At 40.4% G+C, this 21,512-nt stretch overlaps 1 protein-coding gene across 1 annotated transcript in view; it reads left to right on the top strand.

Moving 5' to 3' along the window:
* Positions 1–464: 464 nt before the first annotated feature.
* The window catches only part of rab11fip4b (RAB11 family interacting protein 4 (class II) b), a 48,224-nt gene continuing 27,176 nt past the window's right edge, over positions 465–21,512 (top strand). Inside the window, exon 1 of the mRNA XM_080464659.1 lies at positions 465–552. The gene's annotated coding sequence lies outside the window, so the exon portion shown is untranslated. The remainder of the gene's footprint in view (positions 553–21,512) is intronic.

The following is a 21,512-nucleotide window of genomic DNA, read 5'->3' as shown; positions in this document are numbered from 1 at the left end:
TTGGTGTGTTGCAGAGCGAATTCAAAGAACGAGAGACTAATTTCCGTCACAAACCTGCCCAAAGTTTTATGGTAATGAGGGACACCATGTCAGACAATAGTGAAGTACCCAGACCTTTAGACTAACACAGATCTATCGAACACTGAACCTAAATCATGCACGTTAAACGAAGGAGCCGTTTCTATGCAGCTGAAAAGGCCCAGGTGAGATACAGTGTTGTTTGAGATTGAACTAATTCCTTGAGGTTTACTGGATTTCGGAGTCTCCTCGGTGTAACATTTCAATATACCAGCTGAGAAGAGCTCTTGAAATATTCACACTGCGTGAAATGTAATACGGTTTCTGCCTGCTGTGGCTTTGATGGGCAGTACAAAAGCACTTCCTCTTTCTTGAGGGGGGAAATGCTGTCTCATTCCTGCACTTCCCTGTCAAAAATGGCACACAAGTGTTTTATTTCTTGCAGCAGCCGTATAATCATAGACTCTAGGAAAGTGTGTGCCATCTGATCACAGACTACTCTACACTTATTATTTTTTTCCGGCACAGCAACAAGTAGGTGTGATTTGCTGTTGCATATTTTTGTTCTGGTCTTGGAAATGTCTGTGCAACTGTAGGGAAGGAGCACAGAGTAGCATTTCCCAGGGTGTAAATATTCGAAGTGTAAAGGCAGAATTAGATCATTGATGTGTTTTGCCTCAAATGAACAAAAACTAAATTGTTGTCGACGCTGATTCATGCATTTTTGGAGAAATGTACTCCTTTAGTTGAGTCATTGGACCGCCTCATGGCAGTGTTACATTTTTTCATGCTTGACGCAATCGGGAGGTAAACTTAGGTATTTGTTTTAATGGAACAAAAAAAAATACATAATCAATATTTTTGCTTTTCAAATTGTTTTGTACTTGATGTTCCAGAAAGAAAGACACTAGTAGAGCAATATAACTTGGACATTTTGTGACATAGTATAGGCAAAGATTTGCTTATAGTAAGTGATGGTAATTAGAATGACCAGAACACGGCTGTTACTTGCATCCTATCTGGACGTTTTTATTTTTCTGTAAATTCACAAATTTGCAAAAATACAGAGCAACACCTTTGCAACAATGTGAACACATCAGTCTTCACATAGAAATGAAACATCACTCCAAACCTGTAGCAGTAAATAAATAAATAGATAAACTGCATTCTCCATACTTGAAGCTCCCCTGCTCTAAATTAAACTCTCGGAAATACATTATGATCACAATTTTTGTGTTTCTTACTTTGAGTTGTATTGTTTACTGCATTCTCTTGAAAAACAGTCTTTTCCTGTTCAGTGTTAAGAGTTTATGTAGATTTTTTTTTTCTATGTACTTTTACAGACTCTGGATACTTTTGACCACATTTCCGTGCCATTTGAAGTGATAGTGGATCTGTTTACAGCCGCTGACATGAGAACAACTCGGCAGGCCTGTATACATAATTGATCTGAAGCAAGCTTGAATCGATCCGTCTGAGGAGCAGAGATGCTCGTTTACACGGCTACAAGACGAGGCTCTGCTGTTACCACTGAAGTAGTGTGTTCAACGTGCCTCTTTCACAAATCTCTCTCTTTTTTTTTTTTTTTTTTGTAACCCCGTCTTTATGTTTTATTGAATGTTCTCCCCGGCAAAACGCATCAGCTCACAACTGCTGCACATAAAAGCAGCCACTGCATTCATACTGCTTTTCAAACCTCTCTTTATCACCATCTCTCCAGTTTCCAGTTGGTCTTTCTGTAAATGTCTTGTCTAATTTTCAAATCCAGCTTAACATATTTGTGAAGTGATATCTATGATACACAGAGCTGCAGTGAATTGGTGGCTGTGCAACCGTGGGAGAAAAATGTTCAGGAGTGAAGTTGTGTTGCCAGAGCATGAAGCCTGAGGAATGCCAGAGCTCGTGTGTGTGTGTGTGTGTGTGTGTGTGTGTGTGTGTGTGTGTGTGTGTGTGTGTGTGTGTGTGTGTGTGTGTGTGTGTGTGTGTGTGTGTGTGTGTGTGTGTGTGTGTGTGTGTGTGTGTGTGTGTGTGTGTGTGTGTGTGTGTGTGTGTGTGTGTGTGTGTGTGTGTGTGTGTGTGTGTGTGTGTGTGTGTGTGAAGTGTCTCATAATGGTAAAAAGCGTTGTCGAGTAGGATTTATTGGCTTTGCTCTTCCCTGCTGCTTGGCCTCACACACACACACACACACACACACACACACACACACACACACACACACACAAGCTTTATGTGGCCAGGTGTTTAGGACATTATATTAATTCATCTTTGCTACATGCCAAGATTTATTTCAGCACCTGCCTTGGCCATGCCTGCACTCGCAGATTAATCTTGTTTTGTGTGTGTGTGTGTGTGTGTGTGTGTGTGTGTGTGTGTGTGTGTGTGTGTGTGTGTGTGTGTGTGTGTGTGTGTGTGTGTGTGTGTGTGTGTGTGTGTGTGTGTGTGTGTGTGTGTGTGTGTGTGTGGACTTGACCCTGATATTCATCTTGCCAGAGACGGTAGAGTCAGTTGAAGAAAACGCCTCATTAGGATTGTATGAACTCCAAAAGATAAAATTAATCATGTTTTTAAACTTGGTGGATATATTAGACCTATAGTAGACACATGAAAGTATGTTTGAGCATCTTTTTCAAATCAGTAATACTTCTTTGGAGTATTATAGCAAGATGTAAATGGATTGCTGCTGTATTACTACCCATCTTATATAATTTCCAGTGCAGCAAATAGTTGCCCACCGGTTCTTAGTATGGATAGTTTCAGAAAGCTTTTTTTTTAGCTACTTGATTAATTCAAATTCTCTATTCGCTTTCCTAGTAACTCAAGCCTCAAACTCTCACTCTGCAAATGCTTTGTCTCACTCCAGGTAGTCATTTCTGATTAAATCCCAAGTTTCCTCATGATTTTCACTATTATTGAAAGCTGTTGGGATCCACAGGCAATAACAATTATAACTCTTCTAATGTTAATGAGACGTCTGTAAATCAGAAATACCTGTTGTACACTCGGTTTTCCACTAAAGATGCGTTTCTCATTTGAATTAATCTTCATTTTTTTTTACACTTGTAATGCATTCAGTAGTAAAACTGTTCATTTCAAGGTGAAAGATGCATCTTGGACTGGGATACTTCATCAGTAATGTAACCTGAGGTCATGATCTTGGGTGTTTCGGGCTTTTCTACATCGAGCACCCTCACCTAGACGACCTGACGGGTTGACCAGACCGCAGCCTGTGTCCCAGCAGCATTTGTCCATGGATTTGCCCGTCTTGATCCTCTAAACCCTCTTGTTTCTTTCTCTGCGGCTTCATTTGCAGACCTGATGGCCTTCCTGTCCATTACTTTTCTCCTCTTCACCACTGGAGACCTTCATTTTACAGGTTTAAAGTTCATCCTTGTCCAAATGATGTAACAGTATTACAATAATGAAGGTATTTGCTGGTTGCAGTCTTGCTAATATCTCTACCATGAAAAAAACCCCAAAAAAACCTCACATACAAAATAGCATGAGCTTGAAGCACATCGTGATCGCTCTCATGTTGCTCTTAACCAGTAGGGAACCTCATAGATGCGAATCCTGAAAATATGAGAAACTCAGAGTTGGCCCAGATTTGCCACCACCACTGCAGAAAAACAATCAATAATTTACACCCCATTTGTCCTCGCGTGGAGGAGAGACGGTCATTTTTTTTTTCTCTCCTTGGGGTTTCTCGCGGGTCAGGGGCATCATCCGAGCTCCCTGCCTCTAATCTGCTCTCCCGTCAAAGCTCGTCTGGACCTTTCTCTGCATGGGTTCTTCTGCTTGTTTAGCTTCAGCTCTGCAGTCTCAGCGACCATGAAGCCTTGCTGGGTTTTCATCGGTGCAGTGTATGGGTGTCGGCATGCCTGCAAGTGAGCAAATGACTTTTTGGAGCGCTGAGATGTAATTTACAGCATGAAAATTTGCTGCGACCTCATCATATCACTTATTTCTTAACTTTTTGAGATTTTTTTGGTTCATCAATTTCCCTTGTTCCTTCTCTATGTATTTGTTTACATCAAAATTCACTCCACAGTGTGCATGTATTCAGCTCTTCTCTCATCTTTCTCTTTCATAGCTCCTCCCATCATCTTTCCTTTTTGCCATTATCAACTACTTTCCTCTCCCCTTATTTGTCCCATCGCAATCGTTCTGTCTCTCTTCCTTTGATTCCTCCATTTCTCCTCTTCCATCATCCTTTTACTCATCTCCTCCCTCTCTCCACATTTGCACTTCAGATGAACAGTGCGGAGAGGATTGCTTTGCCAGCCTCTGCAGTCATTTCATGGTCTGATTAAAGAACTGAGAAGAGTGGGGAGGAAGTGAGCCAGAGAGGCAAAGATCGACACAAACATGAAGAGAGCGCAAGTGAGAAGCTGAAACAAAGAAAATGAAGAAAGGTCATGAAAAGGGAACAAACAAAGTGGGCTGAAGTACAAAAGGCATGTATATTGTTAACCGTTGTTCGATGGAGAAAAAAAATACTCAGCCAATTGCTGCAGACTGCAGAGACAACATCCTCCTCAGTGTCTGCAGCATGAACACTTCCTCATATCCTCCGAGGTGTCTGGGTGTGTGTTTTCTTTCTTTCTTTTTTTTTTTTTGAATGTTGTGGCTCCTTTTATGGTCTGTCTGTGAGTCATCAGAGGTTTTGTTTAAAGGTCGGCATCAGCCTGTTTTACATTGTATATTCATGTTTGGGTTCATGTAATATGCATTAGCTGGGATTGTACTTTACAATGAACAATACAGTGATAAAAATTGATTTATTGTCATAAACCTGATAAACTGTCTCTAGAGGTGCTTTTTACATCAGAGCTTTGCTCAACATTTAGTTTGTTACTCACTTGTTCCACATAACAAGAGCACTCAGGGACCAGAAAGAGGTTGGTCGTTCAGCGTGTATCCTGTTTTCTGCACACATCATTATGCATTGATATCAACGTGCAAATATCAAAGGTGACCGAATTTGACACAGTCCTATCGGATAGGCTGCTTTTCTGTGTTCTACTAATTGAGATAACAGGCCTTTTGGTCGTCTGCCAACCTATCACAGGCTCAAAAAGGCGGCCTTTTCTAACACTCAATTGTGGATAGTGTCATAAACCATCGACACACTGAATATTTTACCAATAGTTCAACATTTAGCAGCTGAGAGTGAAGCCTCGGAGGTCAGTAAGTGACAGATTTTACAATAGCAGCAACATACATGGTGACAGTTGTATGTTTGCATTCTGCTGCCTAAAAAAAAGGAGCCATTATACCTTTTGGGCATTACTGCAGGAATTTGTTGGCCCTTAGTTTTTTTTTTTTAAATTATTATTAATTGAAGCAATCTTTTGCCAAAGTGGTGCCAAAAAAAGGTGATATTTGGAATAATGTTGGGCTCTGTTCATAGTGATTCAGTTCCTTTGTTACAAGCGGAGGAAAGACTCCAGACAGAGCAGGTCTCGAGACAAGCACTCTTTTATTAAAGAACAAAGAATGCGGGAAACTCAAGAAACAGGATCACTAAAAACAGGGGCGGAACATCCCAGAAAAACACAGGCGAACCAGTAGGAAGACACAGAACTTGAGCCCAATAGATTGTGCTGTCACCATGTGAACACGATCACACGCTCAGGCCCAGGTGAAAGACTTCAGGGCAGTGAGCAGCAATCAGTCATAAGGAAGAGAAATCAAGGTGCCTGAAACCAAAGACAATGTGAGAAAATTAAGCAGGAAACAGACAAGACAGAAATTTTGCATTTTTGACATTCTTAGTTAAAGATCTCATTTGGTACTATTTGACCGATGTTACATCATGTTAGATGTTCCTATAATGACGTGCAAGAGAATTTCCAAAACCTTTGTCACTAAATGTGCTCATAGGATTGCTGTAGCACATATTTTCACCATCTGAGATCTTATGACGACTCCAAAAGGGAAAAATCACTTAAAACGGCATTCAGTTGTTAAACTGTGCAGAACAGCAAAGATCTGTCACCAGGAAACTGTGGTTGCTCAAGTGTTTCCTATGCATTTGATTTGTTCTGATGTGAGTTGCAAATCCTGTAGAGGAACCTCGAAATACTCAAGAAAGTTGCTTAACTCGATGGCAATGCTTCACAAACACACGCAGCACTGTTGCTGCCTCATTTGCTCACTGTGTGTGACTTTAATTTTCTCCGTCACTGGTAAGCCGGGCTGTTGCAACTGTGACCACTGAAATTAAGAAGCAAAAAGAAGTGCAATATGTCATCATCATTCTAAACACTTGGAATTTATGAGTATAACGGAGAACTTCTTGATTTACTTTACATCAGAGTCGGGGCGTGACAAGATACGGAATTTAGTAAGTATAATTAAAGTTGAATTTGTTCGATGCGCTTCCAGCTGCAGGTGCGCCACATACTGGTGGCGTTACGTCATGGGAGGCAGTTCAGCAAAGGTACCAATGTGTATTATTTCCATTTCATAAGGATGCATTAAATATGCTCAAACACACCAACAGTCAAAGATTACAGCTGAGCAAGTTGCTCAAGCGTCTTAAGTTGCTGTACTCATGCTTGTTGTAACCGTCGTCTCCAGCTGATTTAAAGTGCGGATTGTTTCAGAGTGTTTTTTTCTTAAAGGAGAATTTAAGATTAAGCGTGGGATTACAATATGTGAGCTGCTTTTATGTGACAATTTCAAAGGCGTATTCTCAGCAGAGTGTAGAGCGCAAGACTACTGTTCTGGTTGCGTCAGACGTTTCATTAAAACTATGAATTCGTTACACTGTGATTAAACCCGGTAGACCTTTATTGCACATTTGAAGAAAGTGGTGTCTCGTTTGCCGTTACATATATGTTAATTGTTGTGTATTTTTAGGTTCGGCGTACCCGTCTGACAGTACATATTGAATTTGACGTGATGTTTTGATAGTCTAAAAACTTAGATGGAAAACTTTGTGGCCACTTTTAAGAGGCGTGCCGCTGAGTGACAGCTCCACTGACAGCCATGGAGATGTTACATTGTGCGCCGCGACACTGCGAAGCATCTGCTCTGATGTGATGTGATGTGATGGCACATTCAGACAAGCCGTCGTTTAAATCCACCCTTTTTATGGTGATCAGAGGACAGTGCTGGCAGTCCGCAACATTTCTGTGATGTTTGCTAAATGACCCAGACCTTTCTCAGCTGCCATGGTTAATGTTATTTTAAAGTGAATCCTAAACAGCTGCTGTGCGAACAGCTGGTTTTCAAAGGTTTCGGGGGGGTTTCACTTCACCTACCTACTGAACCAATAATTTGATATTGGGGATGAAGTAAAATTTAGGTAGACTGACGGTGTTGCAGATATATGTAGTGATACTGTATCATTTGACAAAACCATCATAAGATTTTGAGTCATCAGCTTATAAGTAAAATTTGTTTGACAATTTTCTGTTTATCTTCTCTGTTCATACATAGTTGAATTGAATTACATAAATTTATTTGTCAGGTGATGTGTTTTTGCTTTAAAATTGATTTTTAAAAGGAGTGCATAATATTAACAGTATATATCCCATTCCTTTATTACTAACAATGTATTTCCAATGTCTCTCCACATACAGTTTGAAGTTTGGCAGAAAACACTTTATATAGTCAGATTGTTAAAATAACTTCCTATAACCCATCTTTCCATATCTTTTTACCACGAGATGTGATGAGCTATTTTTGACCAGTTTTAAACTTTCTATAATCGGGGGTTTTGCTCATCATGCTGTGGTTATCCACCTTTGTACATGTGCGAAATTAAAAAGAGTTTGAATTTGCATTCAAAGGGACACTTTCTGAGGATGTATGTTCTTCCTTTGCCTGTGTGGGTTTTTTCAAGATCCTCCACATCCCTCTCGAAGACATGCTTGTTAGGTTAGTTGTGCTTTTTTCACATGTTGAGACGATTATTCAAATGGGTCAGACTCTGACACAGCAACATTTGACAAGGGACAGGAGGAGGAGGAACTCTGGGAGGGTAATTCCTGTCTTTCTTACCCACAGCAAACGCCACATTTTAACACATACAGGGGGGGTGAGACATTACAGCCTGCGGGACTGGAAACTGTTTTTTGCTTTTGTGCATCATTGTTATCTTGAGTAAATAAAGCCGTTCTCCATGACGAGGAGCAGCTGATGGCGTGCACTGCAATCGGACCAGAACTTAACTAAGTTAACAAAGATACATTGAATTTGACCTTATTTATGATTACTCACCCGGTCCTGGTGAACAGCAATGTTCAAATGCCACCAAATCTCCTTCCTACTGATCAGCAGATGCCGCTTCGTCTTTGTGTCTCACCAGTTCAGTTCCATTTTTGTTAAACAATCTGGCTACTTCGTACTGCTGATAATAAGATGGATAAACCTTTATCCCGTCCTCTCTGTTCACACAGTTGCCAATCGGGAGTCTGACCGGATACTAACTCTAGAAGGTAGACAGGTCGGTCGGTCCCTGCTCCTCATCCTGATTCACACGAACCCTGCACCCTAGGGGAGTGTTTGGTTTAGCAGGTTTCCAGGTCAGCGTGAAAACAAATTGAGTGACTTGAAACCGCTTGTAGGTGTGGAAGTGCTAGTGTGTCTCTGTGTTCGCATTGGGATGGACGAGCAATCTGTGCCCAGCATTTCTTCCAAGTTAACTGGGAATCGCTCCAGCTTCCAGTGCCGCTGACGTGGATAAAGGACATTTAAAAATAGATGAATAATTATTAAAGAATGATTAACGAGACGTGGACAAAATAACCTGTGTAATCTATATTTGAGTATTTCTGTTGTGTTTTGTAGGACGAGCAATGCACATGGATACGCCAGCAGCTGCTCCTCTGGCCTAAAGCAAAAATCGATCTATTTGTATTTACTTGTTATATTGATCGAGTATATAGACTTCTCTTGTCTAAAGAGGAGGTTATGGAAAGTGGTTGGACGTGTGCTGTTTTTTTTCTCCTATGTGGGTGTCCAGGAGAAAAGGATGAGTTGAGGATGGCAGTGGAAAAAACAAACAAAAAAAGAAAGTTAAAGGCGAGGCAGTTGGGGGCATTAAAAATAAGGATATAAACAAAGATAAATGAGATATGGTTGGCTGAGCGTGAACTGATGGACGAGAGGGAAACTTTCAAAAGAGATAAGAGCAGCAGACGGAAGGCAAGCAAAGAGGAAAAACTGAGAAGAGAGATGAACGAGGGACGAAAACACCGTTATCAAATTCACTAACAGGTGATCCACTCGGCTTATGATTGTGAGTGACAGAAGCCATTAGTGCAAGTGACACTCATCAGGCCTCACTTCCAAATCAACCTGTGGCCCTTCTCTAACCAGATGGAATTGAAGGACATGGTCATGAATAAGCAGAAACCAGCGTGGGGGTCAGCACAGTGGCTCACAGTGAAGAGCGGACCGTTTAATCTTTTCTGAATAAGGCTTGGAAGTGCTTACCTAATTTAAATAATACAGTTTAGCCCTCGGGTTTCCTTTCAAATCCAACATCTTGAAGCAATCAGGTTCGAGTTGTAAGGTAAAACTGACAACTAAAACTTCACTTGTTCTGCACCCGAGAACATGTGTGATGACTGAAAAAAATAAAGCGGAGCTGTACAAATTGTTTTCATCCATCAATAAAGAGGCTGTAGATGTTTTAGAAATGCCCTTGTGGGAAAAACGGCAAGTCGACCAATAACCGGAGCCTGTGCAGACAGGGAGTGGCCAGTAAATCGCATCAATGGAGAAATGCATCAGAGCATCCTGCTACAAACTGCTGCATGCTGCTGCACCACTGAGCCTGTTCAGGGATCGTTGTTCATTTCCCCTCGTTTTCAATCTCCATTGATGCTCCTGCTGCCAGTTTCAAGGTAAATGTAGAACGATGTTATTTAAAGAACACGGTGCTCCTTGTTGTGGTTCCAGTCAGACATCATATCCTCCGTAGATTTCAAATGAGTGCACAATAGGCTGACGAGAGTGAGGAGGGGGGATTAAACCCTGTTTATTTGGGAGAGTGCAGGCAATGCTGCCACACAGCTTTTGGCATCAATATGTGGGGCTTAGCTAGTTAATTAAAGTTTTGAAAGACTCCTCTATTAAAAAAATGCCCCCCCACCCACACACACACACAGACTCTCTCACACACACACACACACACACACACACACACACACACACACACACACACACACACACACACACACACACACACACACACACACACACACACACACACACACACACACACACACACACACACACACACACACACACACACACACACACACACACAGAAATAGAAATAGAAATAGAAACATGGCCCAGCAGAATCCCACCAGACAGTCAAGGACACACTGACCCGAGCTGACATGATTATCCTGTAACTATCCGGCTATAAGGAATGACTGCTAATGAACAGAAACATCTCTTAGTCACCCGTAGACCCTCTGATATCTATTTCTCTCCGTCTTGCTCTCTATGCAGACACAACTGCAATTCTCACTCAGTAGAAACGGCTATGAACCTTCTACATGCTGATATTTAGCCATTTCTATTGCATTTCCTTATGTAATATCTGTGCATATATGCGCTACACATGTTGAAATCTCAGTTCACAGCCATGTTTGTTTTTCTTTTAATTATGTTGAGACTTTTGCAAAAATCCCATCGATCCCATCTCTCTCTCTCTCTCTCTACGTGTTTAGATTTTCTGAATCTACAGCATCAATACACACAAACAATACAGCCAATTACTATTTTCACCTAATGATGAATGATGCTATTTGTATGGCTTCTCTTTGCTTCATTATGCACTACTATATAATTACAGTAAGAATGTCCTACACCAGACCTACAAGCTCTTTGAAAGTTTATTTTTTTATTTTTTAATTATACCCCTACTTGTCCTGCAGATATGAGCGGATCACATTATTTTACAACCTAAACTTTGGGCGGTGTTTACAAGCGGACTGTTACACACGTGATGAGCAAAGCTGCAGCTGGAGGGGAAGCTGCACATTGTAGTTTCATGGGTTTTATTTCTACCATTCCTCCTCTGCCTGCTACTTAATCTGGAAGTTGTTGTGACCTTCCTGTGACTTTGGTTTTCTCTGACGTGTGTGCTGCCACAGGACAGGAGCGTCTGTTAGAGCAGAGAGGTCACCTCTCTGCCAGGAGCGTCTGCGGTCAGAGTATGAAGCTTTCAGGCACACATGCACACTGTTGGAAGATTTCATTTTATTTTCCCCCCTACCTGCAGTGATTTAGAATGGAGAGAAACTTTGAAATTCAGTAAATATTATACTCACAGATCCTCTGAATGAGTTGCATAGACCGTTCAAAGGAAATCATTTTCCAGTTAAAAAATACACTTTTTTTTTTTTCCTTGAGCAGTTTCACGCGTCATGTTGTATTAAATTTTGCGTTCTTTGTCATGATGCCAGACTTGATTATCCTGTAACTACCTAGCTATAAGGAAGGACTGCTTTTGAAGACAAACTTAGTCACCCTTAGACCTTCTGGACTCTGTTTCCTTCCCTGTCTGTCCATCTTGCTCTCTCTATGCAGACACGATTGCAATTCTCACTTACCAAAAAGGGCTATGAATCTTCTAAATACTGGTATTTAGCCATTTCTATTGTTGTTTTCTCTTGTCCAATATCTGTGCATATATGCTGTACATCATTAATTGTCAGTTCACAGCTTTGATTTTTAATCTTTTTATGTTGAAATTTCTGCAAAAATCCCATTTTTCCCGTCTCGTGTTCTGCGCAGGTTTCCTGAAGTTTCCACAGCATCCACACACACATTAGTTTCGCAGCTCGCGTCCATGCTGGTTGAGTGGCAAAGTCACTCAATCACATCTATGGTCCCACAACTGCATTCCAAAAATAATTTGTTTTTTTTAATATGTTTTCTTGTTATTTAAGAGTGATAGTATTATGCTAAATTTAAATGAGCAATAGGAACACTGTGGAAATATCTCTGACATTTATGTAGAGAATTATTGTATTTTTGTTTAAAATTCTATTAAAATGATCCGATTTGCTATTATTTGAAGTGTATATCTGCAACTTAAGCGGGCTGTATATAAATCCTCATTTTGACCTTGACGTTTCTCATCATCCTTCCATTGTTTTCTCATACTTTTAACCACTGCACACTGCACTGTTTGATAGGAACAAGCTATGTGCAGTATTGCTAACGACACACTTTTGGTCCCTGCGGTACTGTTTGAATGTTTTCTTGGCATCTCAAGTCAAAACAGCAATTATGCAAATGTTTTCTTAAATATTTTATTCTCCATACGTGATCAATAGGTGGTTATGTTGAGATTTACTGTTTGAGGACACGTGAATGTGTGTCATTTAGTCAGTCGTCAAACTCCATACCAGTACTTGAGTCGATCTGTTTTCATCACCAGCAACTTTTCTGACCTTTTTGCATGAGCAAACTTTGTATGTTTTATTGAACATAAGCACTCAATCAGCTGACCTATCACAAGCAAGCATCCCCAACATTGCATCTTCACATCAGTTGCCTCAATTTGGAAGTTTGTCGTCGTTAAATCTAAAACGTGGAATAGCATAAAGCATTGTTGTTTATGGATTCAGAAGAAATTGCACAAAATATGTGATCAGTGAGGTCTTTCATGACAGCTGGACAGACTGAGTTTAGTGCGCAGACTGCAATGTGCCAGAGTCTGAGTGATGCCTTAAATGAAAGTGTCAAGTTGGTGAATCAGTGTGACCAACAGGATGTGTTCTCCATCATTTGGTCACACTGTGGCATTTTTTCCCCTCCTTCTTCTTTTTCTCTTTAAATTGTGTGGATTTTCTCCCATCTTGACATGAGTTACCGCTGCAGGCCTGAGGTGCTATAACTTGACCGGTTTTGACACATTGCTTACTTGAGCTGTTGAAGGTGAGGATATATTGTTTGTGGTTTCTTACACGCAACACCTGAGAATTCCTTGATATTGCTAGCTATAACAGTGTACACAATCACAGGATAAACACTTCTCATGTTTATCCGACTTCCAGGACAAACTTTAAGTGAGCAACATTGCTTGTTCCCAAGAAGATCTGAGATAGTACCTTTGGGGAAAAAGAAAAAAAAACCTGACTTGTTGATACAATTACACAATTTCTTCAAATTTAAAAGATGATTAAAAAGTTGCAGTGTGTTCTGGCTTATTCAGAACATTCGCTGGATATTTTGCAGTTGCAGATCCAGCTCTGCTGTTTCTCTCACTTTGAAGGGGAGACCCACTTGTGCGTTGGCGATCTCTCTTCACTACATTTCCCTCAATGTCTCTGTTTAATGTTTATTATTGGGCATCATGCTGCAGAAATTAGTTACACATTCTACACAGTGATCTGAGCCTAATAGTGGTGCAGTGGTTAGCACTTTAACCTCACAGCTCAGGGTCTTGAATTTGCATGTTCCCCCTTTGTGCATTGGTTGTCTCCAGGTACTGTCCCCTCACAGTCCAGAGACATGCGTTTCAAGTTGCCCTGTGATGGATTGGCAGCCTGCCTCTTGCCCGCAGTCGGTTAAACCGCCTTCAAGTTTGTTGAAGATGGATGGCTATACATTGTCATCTTTTTCTATTTAGTTTTGCTTATAAGTAAACCAAAAATATGTTTGACGGGTATAAGGGGATGTTGATGCACATGAGCATTTTATGATAGAATATGTGCAATATAAAACCTTAATAAGGAACTTAAAAGAGCAATGTCTATTGTTTGAAACAAATGCAGAAGTGGAATTTTTCATGGGTTGACAGTATGAGACCTGTTGGCCTTATAGGATAACATAACAAGTTGCCTCTGACCTTTCTCTCTGAGCCCACCGTGCAAAACCCTGTTTGTCGTATTACCACAGTTATTGTTTTGTTGTGCTCTCCTATGTTACCTTCTTTCTACTCTGCAGTGGATGTTTGACTCAAGCCGTGTCTGAGTCATTCATTGATTTTCTACCCCAGCGCTTTGGATCGTCCCCCTCCCTCAATGCACTTTTTCCCTTTGATCTTTTACTCTCTCCTTTGTTTTTCTCACTGATGTTCGATCTTTCTCCTCTTTTTTTTTTTTCCGCATTGTTTTTTTTCCTCTCCTTCCAACTTTCTCTCTGGCTTTCGTTCTCTTCTTTTTTTTTCTCTTGTGTTTGTTTAATTAGGTCGCTGATTGCCCTCTGATGTGTGGACTGAATAGAGAAGCTGTCACAAGAACTCATTTCTGGATCACTGCCTCTTTCTCTCGGTATTCATACACAACGACGCGGCCGCCCGCTCGTACACACTCCTACTCCCAGTGGCAGCGGCATTGCATCACACTCATGAGCTGATTCACCAAGCTGACTGGAAATTATGATAAGGATTAATGAATGTGTACTGTAGGGGACATATTTCTTTTAATTCAGTGGGGTGTTTTTTTTTTTATTAACATGTCCAACGTTGGCCAATCACGTCATATCTTCTCTCAATGAAAAAGGAAAGTTTTGGAAAAAATTACAAAAGCCTACATGTTTTATATTTGGACATATGGATATTTAATATCAATCTTACCACTACTGAATTTTTTTTTTTAAATATAGATAAACAGTTCAAAATGAAGAAAATAATTTTTTAAACTTTCTGTAAAATGTAAATAATACAAAATGTAATTTCTGGTTACGAATACATTAGGATACCACCCCACAATTATTCCCACCTAAAATGGCTAAAATCACACGCAGTTCTATCGCATCAGGTTTACATGATTAGAACATCGTAACTAAGCATTTTGAAGGAGGTTCGTCTTATTTAAACCTCAGAAATGTAGTTTGGTGTGCTTCTGACTGTTGAAGTGAGAGTGAACACCATGGTGAGATCCAAAGAGCTGCCTGAGGTCATCAGAAAGAAAATTGTAGCAGCTTATGAGTCCACTTAAGTAATTTTAAAATATCTTAAAACAAAAAAAATCCTCAATTCTACTGTCTGGAAAATAGTCTACAAGTGGAGGGGGGGTAATACTAGCTATTGGTGGGTAGGGTGTCCTAAATTTTCCCTCAGTTAGAATCAGAATTTTTGCTGATATCGTTGGTTTAATGAGTAAAACAAGGTACATTTTTTTTTTGTTTTTTTTACTGGCAATTGAATCACTTTCTTTTCCAGACATGAATAAAGACATTTCTTGATAAAGAACTGAACGTTTAATGGGGTGTCCTAATTTTTTTCCACATGACTATGTGCATTGACGACAATCCAATAGAGAATTGTCCAGGTGAGCAGATAGAGTTTAATAGTGCTGAACACTGTGACACCCCGTTGCATGGTTTCACTCTCGATCTCCACCTCAGATTTACTATGGAGCCACAAAGGAAGTGTGTGTTTGCACAAGGCGTTTCAGAAGTCGTTTCAGCTATTGCCGTCCTCTGTGTCTCAACGAGCCAAGACCTGTGATAGAAATCAAGGAAACATCTTTGTGTGAAATCGTAAGCAGCTTTCACATCTAGGTGTCTTTACATCATCACACTGCAGCCGTGTGCTTCTTCAACAAACCAAAAAAAACAACAGAATGAGACAACTTTCAGAGCTATGACAGAGCTGCTGGGCGGCACATGTTGAACAAGTTGTTGGTGATGAGCTGCTGTGATCTTTATGGAAATCAACCTTGTATTAGCTCTGATACGGTATCAGGCACCAGAGAGAATATTGGTACTTTAGTGGTTTGGTGTCTGTTGTTGTACCGTGCTGGGGGCCTCGTACTAATAGTAAGAGGGTATAATGGCTCCATTGAAATAACACAGCTGATTGATATATAAATAGGCAATTAGATACACACCCTGCAATGTCTTTGGCAAATTTTAAGTTGTGATATGCTGTGGTGTTAAATGTGTTGAAGATAACTCTATCGCTTTTCTAAACAGTGACAAGATGTGTGACACAAACACACAAGGACGTGTAACAAGTGTAGTTACTATTCAAACCTTGTGCCATTATTTGAGAAAAGTGTTGGTAAATAGTTAAACCCTCACCGTTTGTGTGTGGTTTTGCTTCTATTGTGTTTTGCTCATTGCATTGCAAAATGCATTCATATTCTGTTTGTCGGTGATTCTGCATTTGTGGTGTATCTTTTGTGTTTGTTCATCGCATTGCAAAGTGCATTTATATTCCATGACCTTGGTCGATAACTCTTTTCATGGTTCACTGTTCTCCCGCCTGTCTGTCGGGCTAATTGGCCGCCATTGTCTCGCTGCATTGTTCTATTCATTCCACACTCGCGCTTCCTACTCTCACCTTTTAAGAGGAAGTGAAAACCTCCATTAAACCATGAACATTACTCTGAAGCTCTCCGACACTTCTTCGGCTTTAAACTACAAATTTGCCAGATGCTTTAGTCTTATTTAACGTTTTCGAGCAATCGTCCCAAATCTTATCTGTTTTTTGTTTTTTTTTATTATGCTAAAGTGTTTGTTTTTCACTCGTTCTCTCTCCCATTCTAACCTTAAATTGTAATCAGGAATGTCTTTATCTTCCTCTTCCTCGCTCCCTCATTGATTCCCGTGTCTTCTGCCGTCCCAGTGGTCTGGAAGTGATTTGACAGATTGGTCATGTATTGACCATCTGGCTTTAATCTGCTGTCAATCAGCTGTTAGCTCGGCCAGCTCAGCACACCCACAGACAACGGTCTGTCATGTGGCTTCTACACCAGTGATTTGTTTCTTTACTTCACCTGGCGCAGCTTCAGAAAGAACAGAAACCTTACCACGAGTGAAACAAAGTACTGAGGTGGCTGTACTGAAATAGCTGAAGGAAATCTGAATAAAAACTCACCACAGCATTGCAGTTCTGTTTTTTGCTGAAATCTAAATCCTAAAAAAAGTTTTTTTCTTGACATGTGATGAGGGATCGTCATCCCCACTTCTGTTCATTATCTTTGTAAAGACCAATGCTAATATACACATGAATGAATGCAAATAATGAAATCCAAGGTTTCCGTGTGTATTCTGATTGTGGTCCTTGAATATGTCATTCATATATTTATAGTCAGTGTTTCACTACAGTTTGAAGATATTTCACATGTGTGAGTTCCGCTGTGTTTCCAGGGCATAAAGTGAGGACAAAAATATTATAATGCTCCTATTGCATCACAGCCTTCAGTCATTCTGTCCAAGCTAAATGTTTTCAGATGTGCCTCTCTGTGCCCAGCAACTCACTGGTTTCTATTGATTTACTCAATCAAAAGTATCTTTTTGTGTATAAATTAAGCCAGTCGATGCACTTGATATTTCCTGCCCTTTACATTACTGTCAGACCTTGAGTGCACAAGTAAAGTCGCACAGTGTGAATGGAAATCAATACCTTCACAACTATGTGTGAATTTTCCCTGCAGGCAACAATAACCCAGTAGCCTGCTTTCGCTCATATTACACCCTAGTGTCACTGATACATCCACATTTCGTGCAGTATAAAGAAGCCGCTTTGTTCTAAGGTTTGAGCTACAGAGATCTGTCTGAGGCACGCTGTTGCCACAGTTAAATTGGAAATGCAATATGATTACTGATTACTAGTCAGACCTTTTAAAAGTAACTTAGTTACTTTTCCGTTTACTTGTTTTTAAAAGCAGTTAGATTACACAGAACATTTTAGTTACTTTCAGCAGCTGCCAACAACACCCCCCACTGCCTCAAAATAAAAATGATCATCGGTTTTGCCAAAAACTCTCCTGCACCATGTTTATACATATTTTAACCTTTGTCCTACATTCTTTGTTGTATTTATATCTTGACTCAAGGTTTTATTATCCGACTTTTACTATTACTGGTATTCATTTACCCGTTGATGTAGCTGTAGTCTGTTGTTACACTATTTATCTATATTTCTATTTATTTGTTTGCACCGTCTGCTCTATGCGACCTTTAAACTCACTATGTGAACTGAGTGAGGTCCTACACGATGGTGGCAATGAGACTTTCTCTTACTAAAACCTTTTTGACTCACTCTTTGATTAAAGCCACTGTCCTTTTGGTGATGATCTTGTTTCTGGGAAATTTGGACCAACAATGTCTAAGTAGTAGAGGGTATTTATTTAAAGCAAATAAATGTTATGTTTAAGAATTTTATGAATGAATAATTGTCACAATTATTGCTGATCGGTATACTTGTCATATTTGCTTTGTAAAGTTTTTGTATGTGTAATTTAGTGGGACTGTGTCCAAGTTAATGTGTTTTTGTAGCTCGGTTGTTCTCTGTCTCTGCACACTTTGGAGTCTGTGCGTGCTGCCTCCTGAAACAAAATTAAAACGTCTTATCACGAAGCTGTATTTCTGTGCGCTGCCTCTTCTTGGGTTGTTCTCGCTTGTCAGATTTGAAGTTTCCATTTTTCAATCACATCTACCTTGATATTCACGGTCTCACTTTATCTGTCAAGCTTGCCCGACTCGAGATGAGGAATGAAATGGTACTGCGGATTTCAGCTTCTCCCGCCTCGCTCACTCTCCCTCCATTACTCACTCACACTCTGTCTGACCCCCTCCTCACCACCCTCTCACAGCTAAAAGTGTCATCGTGAATCTTGCAAAACAGCCATGAGGAGAATAGTCATATCTTATCTAGTCCTGTGCTCCAGGCTTCACTTGTCCATCCATCTCCTGTGCGGCTTTATCCAGCACAGAGTCAAAACCATCTGACTATGAGCGAAGGCAAAGTACACCCTGGACAGGTCCAGTCCATCACAGGGTGAACGCGGCGAGACAGACAACCACGCACACTCTCATTCATACCTGCCAGTCACCATTTAACCTAATGTATTTGATCTGTGCGAAGACCTGGACTACTCAGAGAAAAAAAAACTATTAATGCAAAGGGAGAGCCTACAAACTCAATTCAGAAAGACTGTAAAGCTCCAACTCGAACGAGGTTCTTCTTACTGAAGTCAAACATTGCTATCATTGTTTTAAGAGTATTTTGTCAAATTCTGCTATTTTCAATGATTACTTTGCAACAACAAAATAATCAAAGTGGTTTGGCGTGAAACACTTTTCAATCATGCATTCGATTTCTTGAGGGTTTTAATGATTCTACTTCTTTCAGTGGGTATAATATACTCTTGCACAATGAGAGTTCACGGTTCAGGAGGCTCATCGGTCTACGTTAAGATCTGAACTACCTACAGAAGGATTTTGCTGTTCTGAGATTAACTGCATTCGCCAATACCACATCACGGGAAGGCCTCAGGTGCACTACCATGTGTACAAAAACATATTCAATCGACCATGTGCATGTGTTATTTTATATTAACACGTCTTTAATTGGCAGCAAAGTTATTTCCAATCGCAGCACTTGACCTAAATATGCAACCTACCAACCTACTGCCCCAGCTTAAGCAGCATCCCTGCCTCGTGTGCTTCTTTTTCTCTCCTCTTCCTCTGTTGTTCTGGGGCGCCATTCATCTCTCACCCCCACGTATACCCTTCACGTCTCTGCTATTCGTCTTGCCGCGTTGCGAATTCCAGCAGCTGGTGGAGAGTCCCTACAGAGCTGCTTCAGATCAACTCGACAACGTAGACTTTTGTTAGGTGTGTGTGTGTGTGTTAATACTTGTGTAGGTGAGGATAGACCAAGGGGTAACTAACGACTTCTCTTGGGTTTACCACTACAATCCATCGTCTATTTCCTTGCTGCCCATATGCTTATTGCTTTAATGTCCACGGCTACAGAAACTTTTTTGTTTAAGAGCACAAATGTAACTGTATGTACGCATGTATGTTTGATATGAGACCTTTGCTCAGTAACGATGTGTGGCCATGCGAATGAGGCAGGTAGACATGAATAGAATTGTAAATGGCTTCTTTGAAAAGGGGAAAAGAAGGGGCCAACCCTCTTACAAATTGCACATAAACAAATAGCCGCAGGCCATTGGCTGAGCCACTGCCAACATCTTTGAGAAGTGAAGGGGAAACGGAGAGCAAGAGAAAGCCAAGGGGAGGGTGCATTCCTTTCTACATAATTAGGTTTTATTTGGCTCCGTCCATTTGGATCATATCTGTTTCCGCCTCTTCATCTTTCTTGCCACCAATCATTTTTTTTCTTTTCTTTTTATTTAATTGTTTATCGCACCGGGAAAGTTGGACTACTTGTATCCAGCATCTGGACTGAAGCAGATATGATGGGAGAGGCGCAACGCATGAATCACCAAATTCACAAAAACCGAGTCTATGTCAACAGGCCGGAAGTGAGAGTGGGAGGTGGAGATAAGGTAATAGGTTCACTGATATTTCCTCGTAATTTTAGCTGGGATCAGTTTTGGCTCGGCTGCTGACAGACGCTGCTGAGTCCCGTTACTGGAAAAAAACCTTGAGTGCTAAAAACAAACACCACACAAACAGAGCAGCAAAGTATTCGCACATATTCATGTTTGACTCTCATCATAATCACGTTGAAAATTAATCTCGGCTAGATTGCCAGGATAGATTACATAAATGACTATATACATTATACGAATGAAGTAGCTTGAAACAGAGAGTGTCCAGCTGTAAAATAGAAGCGTCTCTCTCACCTGTTTCTGTTTCAGGCAACACTGAGGATTCGTTGTGGTGGCAGTCGAGTCCGTGATTTATGTTTCCACCACATGGACAACTCCTCATATAAGTAGGGCAGCAACAATACAGCAGTCAGGAAAGCTATCAGTAGTCAAAAGAAAGCAGATTGTATGTTCAGTGCTAATTTTGAGAAAATGATGCAGCATGACTGAAACCAGGTCATCTCAAATTCCTGGCTGAAATGTAGAAGCCAGCTCGTGATGCTATCTGGCTGAAGCTGGGGATGTACGCTGTAAAAAGCATTGGTAACGTCATCCTTTAGTCAGGGTTTTCAAGTTTGTGAAACTATAATAATGCAATTAATATGACATAAAAAAAAGATTTAAAACGAGTGTAATTTGAAATCAAACCTGCTCTAACGGACTCGCACTATCAGTGAAAAGTGAAAGCACCAGCTTCGGGTAGAAACCCTTCAGTGTTGATCTTTTTCCTCTGCATATAAGACTGGAGCATCGTGCAACTGAAGTCATTTCAAAGAAACAAACATGGAGGAAAGCATGGAGGGGTAGCGAGAAGACCGATTGAAATTCCCTGTGGAGCAGAGATGAGGGTTTACATCTTTGAGACTGCCCTCAGTTTATTTCAGCACAGTTTTCTTTTTGAAGAATGAAATTTACATTTGAGACTTTATTGAGGAAAGTGACAGTATTTGATAGAAAACTCAATTTACTTCAAATTGATAATTATGAAGACATGCCAGTCATGGAAACCTTGTTTAAATGGTTATTGTAAACACTGATACAGTGGCATATTTCATATTTAAGTTTGGCTTTTTTTTGTATCAAGAAATGTACTGTATAGCACGGCACAAGTACTCAAGCGTTTACAGCAAATCTTTTACAAGAATCTATCCAATTTATTGTAGAAATGGTGAATTGTGTCGTTTTGGACAGTGTATTGATTTACAGCAAATTCTATTT

Source organism: Lipophrys pholis, assembly GCF_963383615.2.
Source record: "Lipophrys pholis genome assembly, chromosome: 5".
NCBI classification, from domain to species: Eukaryota; Metazoa; Chordata; class Actinopteri; order Blenniiformes; family Blenniidae; genus Lipophrys; species Lipophrys pholis.
Note: the sequence above shows the minus strand (reverse complement) of the source record. Positions and strands in the feature narration are given on the sequence as shown.